Genomic DNA, 14,252 nt, shown 5'->3' with positions numbered 1-14,252 from the left:
ATGCTGCCTCCCTGAACACAGGTTAGGAGTAGAGAGCCGAGAGCAAAAGAACAAAGATGTCTAAGATCTGATGGGTGCAAAGAAAGAAGGATAACTTTGGAGGCAAGAGCATTGTCTGGAAAGGAAGGTCTAGATTCAGAGCATATAACAAGAGTTCAGGACAGCCAGGGAGCAGTAGAGCAGAGCTCAGCTCCTAGAAGGTGGGTACCTAAAGAGATGTGGGAGGAAATGGCTGACAAATTCTTCCCATTTCAAAAATTGCCAGGGATTTGCCATACCTGATGGTAACAAAAGGTAATAGCTTTTGTTTTTTTTTAATTATAAATCAGGAGCTAATGAAAGGAGCATATGATGTCCTTAATTCTAAAGTTGAAATAGATATAGAATCGTTCTCTCAGCATTCTTAAAGCTGTTTGCAGAACAGCAAGCCAAAATATCAAATGCAGAGAAAGGACATAAAAGGCTAATACTTTCAGAAACAAAATGTATATGGGATTTAGGCATGCAAATTGCCTGTGAGATCTAGATTCATAATTTTCATCCTGAACATCCCTTGAGAAGTATATAAATAGGACTTTTATATCATTAAGGGTTTGCTTAAAGATTTAGAGCTATACCTAAACTATTTTCACGTAATAGCTTTGAGGTGTATTTCTCTAGTTTTTGTTAGGAATTTGAAACACCAAGTGAGATTTGTATGAGCCAGGGTCTGACAAAGGATGACAATGCTGTGTTATTGTAGAATGTTAATGCTTAGGGGATTCTATTATGCTTCCATCACTCAAAATAAGCTGAAGCACCAAGTGCTTTCACATGTGGATTATCTTTCCATCATCACAGATAAAAGAATGTTGGTGCTGTTACTTTCACTAAACCTTTCTCATAGAGGATTTTCTCTCATTTTCTGTGGATAAGCAATGCACACATGAGAGAGAGCAGAATGCTGACATAGGGAAATAAATAGTCCTTTTCTAAACTGTTTAAAATATGAATAGATGAACAAGTAACAATTATGAAGATAATGCTGAAGAACATATTGAGGTTTTCTTTAACTCAGAGGAAATAACATTTTTTTTAGTTTATGAGATGTCATGAACTTGTTCAAAGAAAGCCTATGAAATTTTAAGTAGAAAAGTGCTGGTTATTTTTCTACCTAGAGGCCCAACATTAAGTCTATGTGTGAACTTCCCTGCATATCCATCCAAATGAATAGTAGTTCTATTGAGAGACTGTTCTCGCAATTACTTTTCCCTTAAAAAAAAAAAAGTTATTTTTCCTTTAAAAAAGAAAAATTATTTTCTGGAAAATAATTTTTATTAGAGATGGACTGCCCAAAGTGCCATGCAATTTTATGACCCCATTTGTCATTCCACTGTTAACTCAGGAAGAGCATGCTTAAAAAGGCCAGATAGCAACATAACTGACAAATCAGTAGTTTGCAAAGGATCTTTATTAATTACAACAACACTAAGAACAACAACAATCACTGCCATCTACCATGCTAGGTTTCTTGTAAGGATCATCACATTTAACTCAATAATCTTGTGGGGGACAATATTATCATCCCATTTAACATATGCAGTAACAGTCTCAGAGAGGCCCAGTAACTAGCATAGTCACCCAGATATTAATTAGGTGGGTCTAGGATTTGAAAACAGATCTGTCCAAAGTTCCTTGGGACAATCCTGCTGTGTTCCTCTCATTCCTCATGCTACCTTCTTTTTCTTTATTGTGAAGATACAGATGTCCATGACTCCAAAGTCTAGTATCAACTACCTTCCCTTTAGGTTCTGGCCTAGAACATTTTCATAGAACACTCCCTGCTTCGGAAGATCACCCAGGCTCCTGAACTGGGAACCAGTGAGCACATGTACAGACACTCTATGCCAGGCTTTGTATTATACTGTCATATTCAGTCTTCTTCCCACCCTGTTACAGAGGCATCATTTTCCCTCTTTTGAAGATTCAAACATTGAAGCTTTCAGTTATGTAACTTGCTCAAAGACATACATATAGTAAGCCTATATCATGATTTAATACGGTGCCTAACACATAATAAATGTTCAATAAATACCTGTTAATGGATGAGTGAATAAAAGTAGTATCACATCTGGAATATTTAACCCAGATCTTTTAAGTTAAAATCTCTAATTTTCTTCCATGTATCTCACTGATTCCGGCCTGAATAGTGTACAGGGTATTAGTAAAAATTTAACTGTTCTCAGATAATCCTTTTTTAGAGTCCACACTATAACCATTTTGCTAGGTACAGCAGATTCCTCCAGAAAGGAATATATATAAATCACACACATAAATAGAAGAAAAGGCTTGATCTTAGTCTATTATTCCCATAAAAAATACTGGACAATTCTCAGGAATCTTTCTAGATTTATAAAACAGATGTGGGTTAATCCATGGAAGCATCATGAGCTAAATCATTTGGTTACTAAAGTTCTTAAACAAAAAGTAAGAAATAGCAAACATAAAATTGAAATGACTACTTGGCAACTCTGTTCCCCACAAAGAACACACTTAACATTAAAAAAATAATTATGCAAAAACTTTTGTTAGCATTTGAAGAAGATTTGCAATGAGAAATATATGTGTGATTACTAAAAAAGATGGAACGCATCAGTGTATTTAAAACCTTAAAATGTCCGTAACTATATTCAGAATACCTAAATTGTCACAGAAGGTTTTTTTTTTTTTTTGTAATGAGGAGTAATATAGTAAAAGAGAAATGACAGAATCTTACCTGTGGTAGAAAAAAATTGGGGGGTTTCCAACTTTTATTGGTTTTATTATATATCTATGGCTGAAAATATCATACAAAAAAGAATCCTTCCATTAAAACTGCCCAAATTGAATTACTACAGGAAAAAAAGGTAGAGAAGCATAAACTAAGAGGCAATCAAGAGAGAAGGCTGGAAGCCCCAGCATTCCTTCGTTCCCGGCATCCAGCTTTGTTCTATAAACAGTTCTACCTATCAGGGTATACCACTGTGGTCTGACTGAAGAAGTAGTCAGTGATCATTTCATGAATTCGCTTTTTGCAAATTATCCAAGAGGCATAAAACTCTCACCTTTGAAATCCCTCTTTTGCACAGAGCCGTTTTCTCCCCAATGCTTGTGTCCCGGCATCCATACACCCATTCACATGAATTTGTTTATAATTTTAGCTAGTTCTTACCTGCTAAGAATAGGGCTAGGGGAAATGAGTCACTGGGCTATTAGAAAATGAAAAGCCAGTGAAATAATTTTCTTTTAATGCGAAACGATTTCCAAACATGTTTCATTCAAGAAATGAACAACTCACATGCTATTATCTCTGAAATGGATTATCGTTTTAGAGATCAGGGGTTTGTTTTTAATTAGAAGAAGATACAAACAAATGTCCATCCCTTGCTGTTGAGAGTACTGTGAATGTTTAGAGCATGGGGGCAATACGGCATCATGAAGAAACAGCTTAACAATATAAAAACATTCCTTCTTCAGAGTCTTGTCTGATTAGACCAGCTCTTCAGCATTTATTTTTTTAATGATATTTTTTAGACACATCCTTAGAACTTTATCTTTTAAATGCAGCAGAGTTTTTTCTCTTGTTCTCTACCCGGGGGCTAGAAAAAACAGAAATGGGACATGCATCAGAAGGTCTCTTATTCTAAACCAAGATTCCAGTCACAACTGAAATTTTTTTTTTAATTCCATAAGGTCTTAGAAAGTAGGTTTATTTAAAGTAGGGAAATGCAAGAGCATTTATAAATTTTTAAAATTAATACTCTCAAACATTCTGTACTGATAACTTAGAAGTGATGCCATTTGAAAGACTCCTATGCATGATTCTAGCTGGTTAACAGAAGCCAACAGCTAATAACGGCTCTGGATTTCTTTGGCCGCTCAGTCATATGACTGCCTAACAAAAGGATTTGGTGTTGAGGGGGCAATGTTGACAGAGCAATCCAATACTCGCAGGTCAGATAGGAGAATTGCACCGTGGCTTGGAAGACAGAGAAGGTGTGTGTGTGCAAGAGATCTGGGTTTCAGGAACAGCAGAACTGATGGAGGGGTAGTGTGCTCTAAATGGTTCCAAATGGATCTTTAATCAATGTGTTTCTTTACAGTGACATCAAGGTATCATTTCTTCACATTTTAGTAAAGTCTCCCTGTTCATGTAAGGAAGCCCAGTATTCCTACATATTCCTGTCATCTGGGCTTTAAGAGAGGGAGTGCCCTCGATGAAGTCCTAGACTTTGGGGCTAAATCCCTTTTGTCAAATGGTTTTAGAGACAGAGATGCATTTTTAGTAAAAGGTCTAGTCTCTTAGAAACAGAATGACGTTTTGAACAAGTTAATGACAGATGCACAAAGAAATATGACTAAATTATACCAAAGAGACTATTCTAAGGTGATGTGTATTTGAAAGAAGAACACTTTTTGTAAGTATGATACGGAATGGTAATTAGATAGGCACCATGAATGATCTCAGCTCAATGTGAGACTTCATCTATTCCCAACCATCGATGGCTATCTCTATATTAACAATTCCTAAGTCCACATTTCTGTTCCAAAACTCTCTTCCAAGTCATAGATTCTCATTTCCAACTCCAGAGAGCAAGACTTACACCACGAGACTAAAACTGAACTCATAATTTATTTTCATCTACTTCTCATCCTCCCATATTTGTTTCCATTTTATCCAATCTTCTAAACTACACTATAATCAGCACATACTCTCCAGCCCTATCACTCTCAACTCTCCTCCACCCAGCCCCTCCATTCAAAATATACCTAGCCTCTCACAATTTCTCAACTTTCCATATCTACTTGTATTTCAGAGCCTTTACGCATGTTCTCCCTTCTGTCAGGATTGCCCTCCCCCACATTTTTCACCTAGTAAAGATCTCCTTGTCCTTAATTACACATTGACATATTATTTTCTTCATGTTTCCTAGAATCCCCACATGTAGGCTTAGTATTTTGTTCTTCTGTTCCTCCATAAGATTTTGTTCATAATTTTATTATGTTGCCTATTATAATGTATTGTACAAATCAGTTTTCATGTATGTTTCACTTATTTATTCATTCTTGTATTTACTAATTCAGCCAATAAATAAAATTGCCTGCTACAGGGAAAGCTCTGGAATATAACAAGCTGCTCTGTCATACTATCCACGTGTATATCTTATTTAACCCCCTAAAAAATAGAAATTGTCATTATATAAGTTCACTTTTAAAATGAGGGAATTAGGGGGCACCTGGGTGGCTCGGTCAGTTGAGTGTCTGACTCTTGATTTTGGCTCAGGTCATGGAATCGAGCCCCACATCAGGCTCCTAGCTCAGCAGGGAGTCTGCTTGAGATTCTCTCTCCCTCTCTCTCTGCCCCTCCCCCCACCACACACACTCTCTTCTCTCGCTCAAATAAATCAATAGATCTTTAAAAATAAAATAAAATGACAATGAGGAAATTAAAGTTTGGAGAAAGTATGTGCTGATTATAGTGTAGCTAGTAAATAGAAGGAGCATAATTTCCACACATGTCTGATTGATTTCAAAGGCCAAACTATTTACATACTGTCTCTCTGGGCTACATACTCCTCAAGGTAAGGAGCTGAGGTAAGTGAGGTATTCATTTTTACATTCCCAGTGGCTACCAGAATATACTGGGCATTTGACAAATGTTCCTGAATAAATGAAAGAATGAATGAGCGAATGAATAGATGGATATTTTGTATTTCACTTCACATGACAAATATTCTCTGAAAAGTTGTACATAGATTTTGAAAAACAAATTCTATGTTAGACATATTACTTTTCTAGACGTTCTCCTATGATGAATCATCTTGCCAAGTGTATTTTTAAGCTATATGTGAATTTTCACATACCGAAATTACATAAGATGAGGTATAGCCACATGGATAGAATGACATCAGGCTCATGCTATGTGCCTCCAATGAAGTAACTTCCCAGTTAGTCAGCTCTGCATAGGAGTCTATACCACAACACTGTGACCACTGGGGGCCCACCCAAGGACAGAGAATTTGGAACATGTCCAAAGAAGAGCAATGAAAATGATTGAATGGTTGGAAAATTGTCTCTCTGAGGAAAGGTCACGGGAACTAGGCCTATTAAGTGTAGAAATATGAAGAGGCAAACCTACCAATATATTTCCAGGATGTGGAGAGGAACAGGCAGAGGTAAGCAGCTGTTTTTAATTTTTATTTATAATGATAAAAGCACAGGACAGTGACTTCAAATGCAGCATAAAGGTTTAGGTTAGTCTTTATAAAACAATAGACTTAATTAACCCAAAAGGTTATGGTATTTATTTCTTTGAAAACTTTTGTGGAAAGAGTCAACTTCCATAGAAAAGAAATGTACTGTGCCCAGATCCAACTAGAAAGAACAGATAGTTAGGAATGTGGTCAGAAAGAAAGGGTCTAACTAAGATTCATGCATGTGTATTGCTTACTCTGGAAATAAAAATTATATCCAGCACACTTGGCTTTTAGGAAATTCTTAATTTTTTTCTCTTCATGTTTTTTCCTATCATTTTGAAAATTTGAAACCTAAGTATCTCATGAGTAAATTATTTTGGAAAATCTATTAAATATTCAGTGGAATATACTTTTTGGCAAGAACCATTTCGGAGTCATGAGCAATTTAAGCAATGATTTATGAACAATTATCCAGAGAATGACAAACCAATAATGCTGAAGAGGAAAGTGCCAAGGGTCATAAAAAAATGCAGAGCTCACAGAGTAGCCAGTCCGAGTGTCTGCTTTCCTTATCTCTGGACAGCAGTGTTGGTGTTGATAACAAGACAGTTTATACTACTCAAAGGCACCCAGGACACTGTCTATTTTGCCTTTTCAGAGATATAAGGTCTGTGAGCTGCAATTGACAGTAATGGTTTTCATCCAGCAGAGCCATGTGAAAGTCTTAGGGGGTTAGCAATGTTTCTATTGTATCATGTTACGGTTGCATTGCTCTAATGTAGTATTAATATGATGCAGATGTATTAATTTATTATGGAGTCACAGATATTGAAATATATTGGCAAAAGAAACGTGTGGGAAGAGTTATCCAGGTCTGCTGAGACTTCCTCAGTGATCCAAAAGAAATCAATTCCCAGAAAGAAGCCCACTTACCAGAGAGCGACCACAATGTCTAGACTGCCTAAATTGGCAGGAAGGGGGAAAAGCTGCAAGTAGATAATTGAATCAAAATGGCAGATACCTGCCGTTTGGGTCGCCAGGAAAAAAGAAAAATCATATTAATTGTAAATGCCAGTGACCTGAATTGTAGTTTACGCTGTTTTCTCCCCCAGAGACTATTGTCTTCAACTCAGTTTTTCATTGGAAAAATAAATGCAAAAGACATCTTCACCATACAAGGAATTCTTTGTTTCAGGCTGGCTGCTGACATTCCAAACAAACTCACACTCAAGATAAGGTTATCCTCTAGGACAACTCAGACACTTTTTTCTTCCCCATCATCAACTTGCCAACATTAAAGGCCAAACTTGCTTTTAGACACAGTGTTTAAAGCAAATGCAACTTCAAGAGATTACTGCAAGGCCAAGCCCGTCTGGTCTCCTATTCCCTCCTGATTATGGGGTTGCTGTCAGCTAGGAGGGAAGCCACCAAAGCAGTAGCTATGGTTGGTGAAAAGTGAAATGTGAGTCTTCATGATCGAATGTCCTGTAAGAGGTGTGGTGAAAAGGAGGACCCCCCAAAAGAACTGGTGAAAAGTGTGAATTATCTGTACCTTCCAACAAAATAACAGAAACATTTTCTCTGAACATTTTAATCAGTCACTTTTTTATAACCACTTCTTAAACTGTGAAACGCATCTTTCTACCATCTTCAATTCATAAGCAGGCTCACTTCTGCACTCTCTTTCCAAGTTTTCCATTCTCATTAACAGTATATACTGCTGTTAGGTTCATGCGTTGAGAGATTTTTATGAAGCTATTGAATTATTAAAAGCATGTAGTTTTTCACCGGGCCTCAATTTAAGACTTGACTTTGGAGCTGGTTTTACTGAATTGGCAGGAGGAAAAAGGAAAGTAAGAAAACTTCCATGGAAATTACTTCCCAGAAAGTTGGTTTTGAACAGCATTTTCGGTCAAATCAAAGATAGGGAGTACCAAATCTCCAGAAAGACAAAGTCTCTTGCAAAAATGTTCTCTCAAATTTGTGGAATCAGCTGCTTGTATTTTTCATAAAAGCCTAGATAACTTCAAAACACTGTGTGCATATTCACAACACTGTATGGGCGAGAAGGTGAGTATGGATGACACTGAGATTATTTAGACAATGAACATTGTTCCATGTCCCTTAAGTTTATAATAAACTGTCCATGGCTCTCTGTTAGTAGAAAAAAAATTCTTTCAGTCTTATGTTATGCTAGTCCCTTCTGCTACCAAAAATCTGGGAAATAAATGTTATCTTAGATCCATGAGTAATAGATATTTAATCTGTGTATTTTTTTTCCCAATTATGTATTAGGTACTTAGTTTGGACCTAGTGGTAATAAATTTATGTAATTTGTCCTTTTCCTCCAGAAATGTTCAATGATTTTAGGAGCATTTTCAGGAATACCCAAAGCTATCACACAGAATGGGGTCATCAAATACTAAGAAAGCTAAACTTTGTAGCATCAAGATGTTTTTGTTGTCCAAGTAAGAAATATTAAAAGAGGAATAGAATGGAGGGTCCAGATTTGAGACATACTTTCTGGAATAAAATTAATCAAATTTAGTGGGAAACTGTTTTGAGTTACTGGTGAGAAATATAAAAGAGTATATGTTGACTTCTAGTTTAGAAGACTGGAAAAAATAACAAATATAGGATGTATACATTTAGGGGATGCAAAGCAAATAAAAATAAGTCATGAGTTCAGTTTTAGCAAGTAGTTTAAGGTAAGGTATAAAAGGGGATGATGCTTAGAGACCAGATAGCAGCCAGATCATGAAGGGTCTTTAAGTTGGACTAAGCAGCTGTTGATTCAATAAACAATGAAGAACCATGGCAAGGTTAGAAGCAGGGAAGTGACAAAAGCCAGATATGTATTTCAGATACAGCGCTCAGACTATCTGAAGGGTAATTTAATGTAGAGAAGCCAGTCAGCAGTCAGGGAGAGCAAGGACTGGGTTAGTGAAGAATTTCAGGTCTGCAATGATGATGGACTGAACCAGGAAAGTATAAAAAATTGAGAAATAATCATAAGGTAAAATTGATAGAATTGGCTGGTTGGATTGTATGTGGGGAATGAGAAAGAGGAAGTGGCTTCCAATTTCTGGCTGGAATAACTAATGTGAATAATGTTGCAATTAATTAACAAAGGAAACATAGGAAGGAAGAGTGGGTTTGGAGGGGGAGAAATTTCAGGTCTTCTTTGAACATGCTGTATTTCAAGATGATGAGTAAGACATCTAAATGGATTTAACTAGCAGGTAGTTAAATATATGAGTCTGAAGGGAGATACCAGAACTGTAGGCCCAGATTATAAAGCAACAGGAAATAGTGGTAATTAAAATCAAGTAAGTGAATGAGTTTGCCCAAGGAAAATGAAGATAGAGAGAATGGCAGAGAGCCAAAGACAGAATCCAAGGGAACCACCCATATTTAAAAGCAGAAAAAGAGGCGTGGCACATTTGGGAGATTAAGAAGAAATATTCAGGGAAATAAGAGTAAAAAGAAGAGTTTCCTCATAGGTGTTAGCACAGTAAAGATTTTAAAGGTTCAATGCCTGGTTGATAGCATCAGTATTGAAGAGATGTTCAGTAAGACAGCAACTGAAATAGCCCAGAAAATTTACCAGCAATTTGGCCCTTACCATATAGATACCTTGGCAGGCCATATTGTCATTTAGCTATAAGATACCTTTCCCCAGATCCCCTCTCTTTCTTCCCAGCACCATACACTCTGATTGTCACTATCCATATAACTAGGTTTTTGCCTTGACCATCAATCTATATGTAATCTATTCTGGGGCCCTTTCATGAATTTCATCTAATAACTTCATCTAAAATGACTTCCATGTCTCTCGCTCATCCATTTCTCTAAATTTGTTTTATATTTTCCATATATCCAACCATGAATTGAGGACTTGCAAAACATAAACATCTTCTGATATTTCTACCCTTTTCCTGAAATCCCTAGCACTGTGTCCCTAGTAATGTTTTAGATCTACTGGTTTGGCATTGCCTGAACTGCACATAAAATGACCATATCCATTGGACTCATGCCTTGGGACGTTTCCAGCTGATGTTGTTGGGGCTGACTCTACAGAGGAATTAACTCTCTGGGTGCCCTCCTCTCAGTTAGGATTCTTGCTCTTCTGTAATTCAACACGTCCCAGACCTGCCTCATAACTATGATGATTTGAATTTGATGTGTGGCAGAGTATTCAAATAGAGGTCCTGGGTAGGCCACTTGAAATATGGGCTGCAGAGGAGATACAAGGACAGAGTTTATATATAATTTTGAGAGATGGGATGATAGTGAGAAATCTGTAAAATACGACTGCTTCTTGATAGAGTGACTAAAGAGAAGATGCCATAAGGTATATGATAACATTTTAAAGGACAACCAGACTTAAGGTGTGAGAGGAGATAAAGAAGAAGTCTGAGACATGAGAAGAGAACCAAAAAAAAAAAAAAATGGAAAACAGAATATAAGACAAAGTGAAGTGAGCAAAGAGAATAAGGACAGAGAAAAGATCTAAGCCATCATTTTATCTTTATCCTTGAAGGAACAGCTTCAGTGGATACAAAACCAGACTATAAGAGATTTCTGAAGAGAATAGTTAGGGGGAAAGTAGAGGAAGTAACTTCAGGACCATATTTGGAAAATTTTTGAAGAAAGTAAAGAACTCAGTTGGTATATAGAAAAGGTAGCAAGGATACAAAAGTCTGTGTTTATGGAGTCTTATTTCCTTGTATCCTGTACACCTACAAAAGTGCCTATACAGAGCAGGTCCAATAAATATTTGTTGAAGGAGTGAGCTTTGTTTTTATTTAAAATGTATGTATCTACAGATTGGGATAGAGTAAAGATGTTAGAGAAAAGGTAGATACTTGTGATGATAATATCCTGAAAACACTGGTAATGTTTGGAGTCCAGAATATTGAGAGAAGGGTGAAGTCTCAACTGGGGAAGAGTCAGAGAGAAAGGAACATAGGGGAATAAAAATTAAAATATGAAAAGGGGACAAACCTCATGCTCTTTTCTCCCTAAAATAGTGGGGTAACAGGCTGGTGTTGGGTAATGAAAGAAAACAATACTACTAAAGTCAATGCTAAAGCTGAAAGAAGACATGAATTTTCCATATTAGGGAGAATTGAGAGTGAAAGTAGAGTGTCTTCAATCGTCAGGTGAGCCTTCATATTTTGTTTCCTCCTTCTCTAAAACATTCTGTCACCTCAAAGGAAAAACAAATAGTGGCTGAGAGAGCAACTGGTGGAAGTTATCCAGGGTTGAGCTCTGATGGGTTGGGCAAGGAGAAGGATCAGAAAGATGAACTGAGAAGTTGGCTGTGCATATACAAGGCTGGGTGAGGAAAGAGAGACAAGAGATGCTATTTGAGCATATAAAGGTACCAAAGGTAACAGAGAATAAATGTTGATTTAAATGCGCAAAGAATGCAGGTAAAACAATTGTGGTTGAGGCAGGGAAGTGCTGAATTAAAGGTCTCAGAAAGAAAAATATTGATTTATGATGACAAATTTCAGTCTGTGTGCCTCAAGAAGCAATGAGCTACAGTTCCATAGGGTCAGGAATAGAAAGGAATTGGCTCAAGGAAGCTTCAGGGTCAAAAGTGTAAGTAATGAAGTTATCAAGGAAGATGGCAGGGAATACTCAGAAAGGAAAGTTTAGCACCAAATCATTTATATAATCTGAAATAAGTTCTAGGGTGTGGTAGAAAATAGCAGTGATGTTTTAAGGAAGACCACACAAAGGAAAGTAATGGCCTTGAGGTGATGAAAATGGGAAGTGCTTCAGAAGGCAGGGCCCCTTCACTCCAACTGTTACCATTTGAAACTAAAGTAAAATAAAATAACGTCCCTCCCTTTGGTTTCTTCCATACTTGCTCACACACTGATCAAGAAATGATGTACCAAAAAAAGCCGATTCTCACTATAACCCCACTTAATCAGGGCCAGTGGGAGGTGAGACCTCCATGAAAGAGGATAATGGGAATCCAGATTCTTAATGAGAGAGCAATGTTTCCGTTAGAGGAGAAATAGTTGGGGGAAAAAAAAAAAGACACTATTGTCTTAGAGAGAAGGTAGTACTCCACTAGGTCCGACAGAACAGAAGAGTTAAAGGAAGAACAATTCATATTCACAGATGCAAAGAAGTAGATAGGAATACCGACATGAAAGCACACTGCATACTGCCAACCCCGAACTCCACTATGAGAATGGAATGCCTTCATGGGGGAGTTTCTACAAACTATCTCATTTGGTCTAGTATTTGGAATATGCTAGTGTTGGTGTTCATCCATCTACGGCCGGCCTGGGAAGCATCAAAAGACAGGAGCCAGTGGAGAAAGAAATGGCTCCCTTAACAGTACTTTTTTCAGCTTTGGGGAAGTCTATACTACCCAACTGGTGCAAGAGTTTTGGCTATAACAGTGCTTGGAAGCATTCTGCTATCAAGCACTTAGAAAAAAGTCTTAGTTTTAGCCAAAGAGAAGCTCTGACTAAAAAAGAAACTGGCTGGATAGGTGGCACTTTTAACAGATACTCGGTAGCATTTATGTCTTTAACCCAGAAAATGTAAACATGACCAAAAATATCAATCCCTCTTTATCATATATTTACTTCCAAGCTGATTTGACCAACTCTGACAGCAGTCACAACAACAACAAAAATTTTTTAAAGAAGAGAAAAATCTTGCTGCATATTTAATCATATTTAATCAAACTGTTTCTCGTTTGCTTGAATTAATCAAGAGTTAAAATGGCTGTTTCACTATTCTCCTATGACAGTGCAGACTATTCACATGCAGCTTCCGTTTGAAGGTTTTGCGGGAGAGGTAGTTTTCTGTATGGGCTTTGAAGGAGGGGAGGGGAATAATCCAGCAGATGGGGACTGGAAGATTTTTCTTTCATGTTGCAAAACAATATGAAATGAACTATGAAGTTAACCAGCCACAATTCTCTGCAAAGGTCAGTTGGTTTCATGTTCTTGCTACAAAGTATTCTTGATCTAAACTGGATTATGTGGAAAAAATCAGAGGCTGCTCTATCCATTATTAATTCATTTCAAATATTTGTTTCAATGCCAGGATAATAAACATAATTTTGACTGAGTAATTCTTTCCCAGTTATAATCTGTATTTATCTATGTTTGCCTTACAAATGTATTATTTTTATTCATTTCATGACTGTTTGGATTTGTTTTGTTTTGTTGTTGCATTTTTTTGGCTTTGTTCTTTTGTTATTTTTTGGTGTTTTTCTTTTGGGGGCTCTTCTTTATTCATTTGTTTTTGTTTGTTTTGGACAGAGTAGTGAGTCAAGAATAGATTAGATTTTTTAACCTGGCAAGATGGAAATAGGAGTATGCTAAGTAAATTGTGAACATTAATAAATTTGGTTCACCCTTTTCTTCATAGTACAGTAACATGTGTATACTTTTCTAAGCATGCAGAGGGAGACAGTCAATTAAACAATATTTATTAAATACCTATAATATATTTGGTAAACAGTTACTTAGCACATTCTATAAGTTCAACATTGTTTTAATTATTGTGGTGAATACAGAGAAATAAAGAGGATATGGTTTCAGCCTTCAAAGTATTTATTACCTTGTTCAGCTAACAAGATTAAAAAATGCTTGAAATAACAAGGAACACTTTAAGATAGTTTGCAACTAAGTATTAATCCCAAAATGGAAGGTCAGTGTGGGTTAGGATTAGAGAAAACTCAGTGAAAAAAATAGAATTTAAATACTAGAAAAATGACCTTAATGGTTGAGTAATACATGTATAGTTGGGATGGAAAGTAAAGGTGGGAGGAAGTAATGAGAATAATTAACAAAAACAGCAATAAAAACAAGAGAGAGGCAGAGGAGGAGGAGGAGTAGAACTTACATTGACTGAATGTTTATCATGCTCTAGAACAATGGTGAGTGTACTACATAATCAAAAATGTATATGATGTTCTGAACATTTTTATCGTTTCTTGACCCACAGTCAGACATCTTTCAGCATTTTTCCACTAGTGGTGATATTCTTCTTTGA

This window comes from Leptonychotes weddellii, chromosome 5 (assembly GCF_054177405.1).
Source record: "Leptonychotes weddellii isolate Sample4059 chromosome 5, ASM5417740v2, whole genome shotgun sequence".
NCBI lineage: Eukaryota > Metazoa > Chordata > Mammalia > Carnivora > Phocidae > Leptonychotes > Leptonychotes weddellii.
This window is presented reverse-complemented; position numbering follows the sequence as displayed.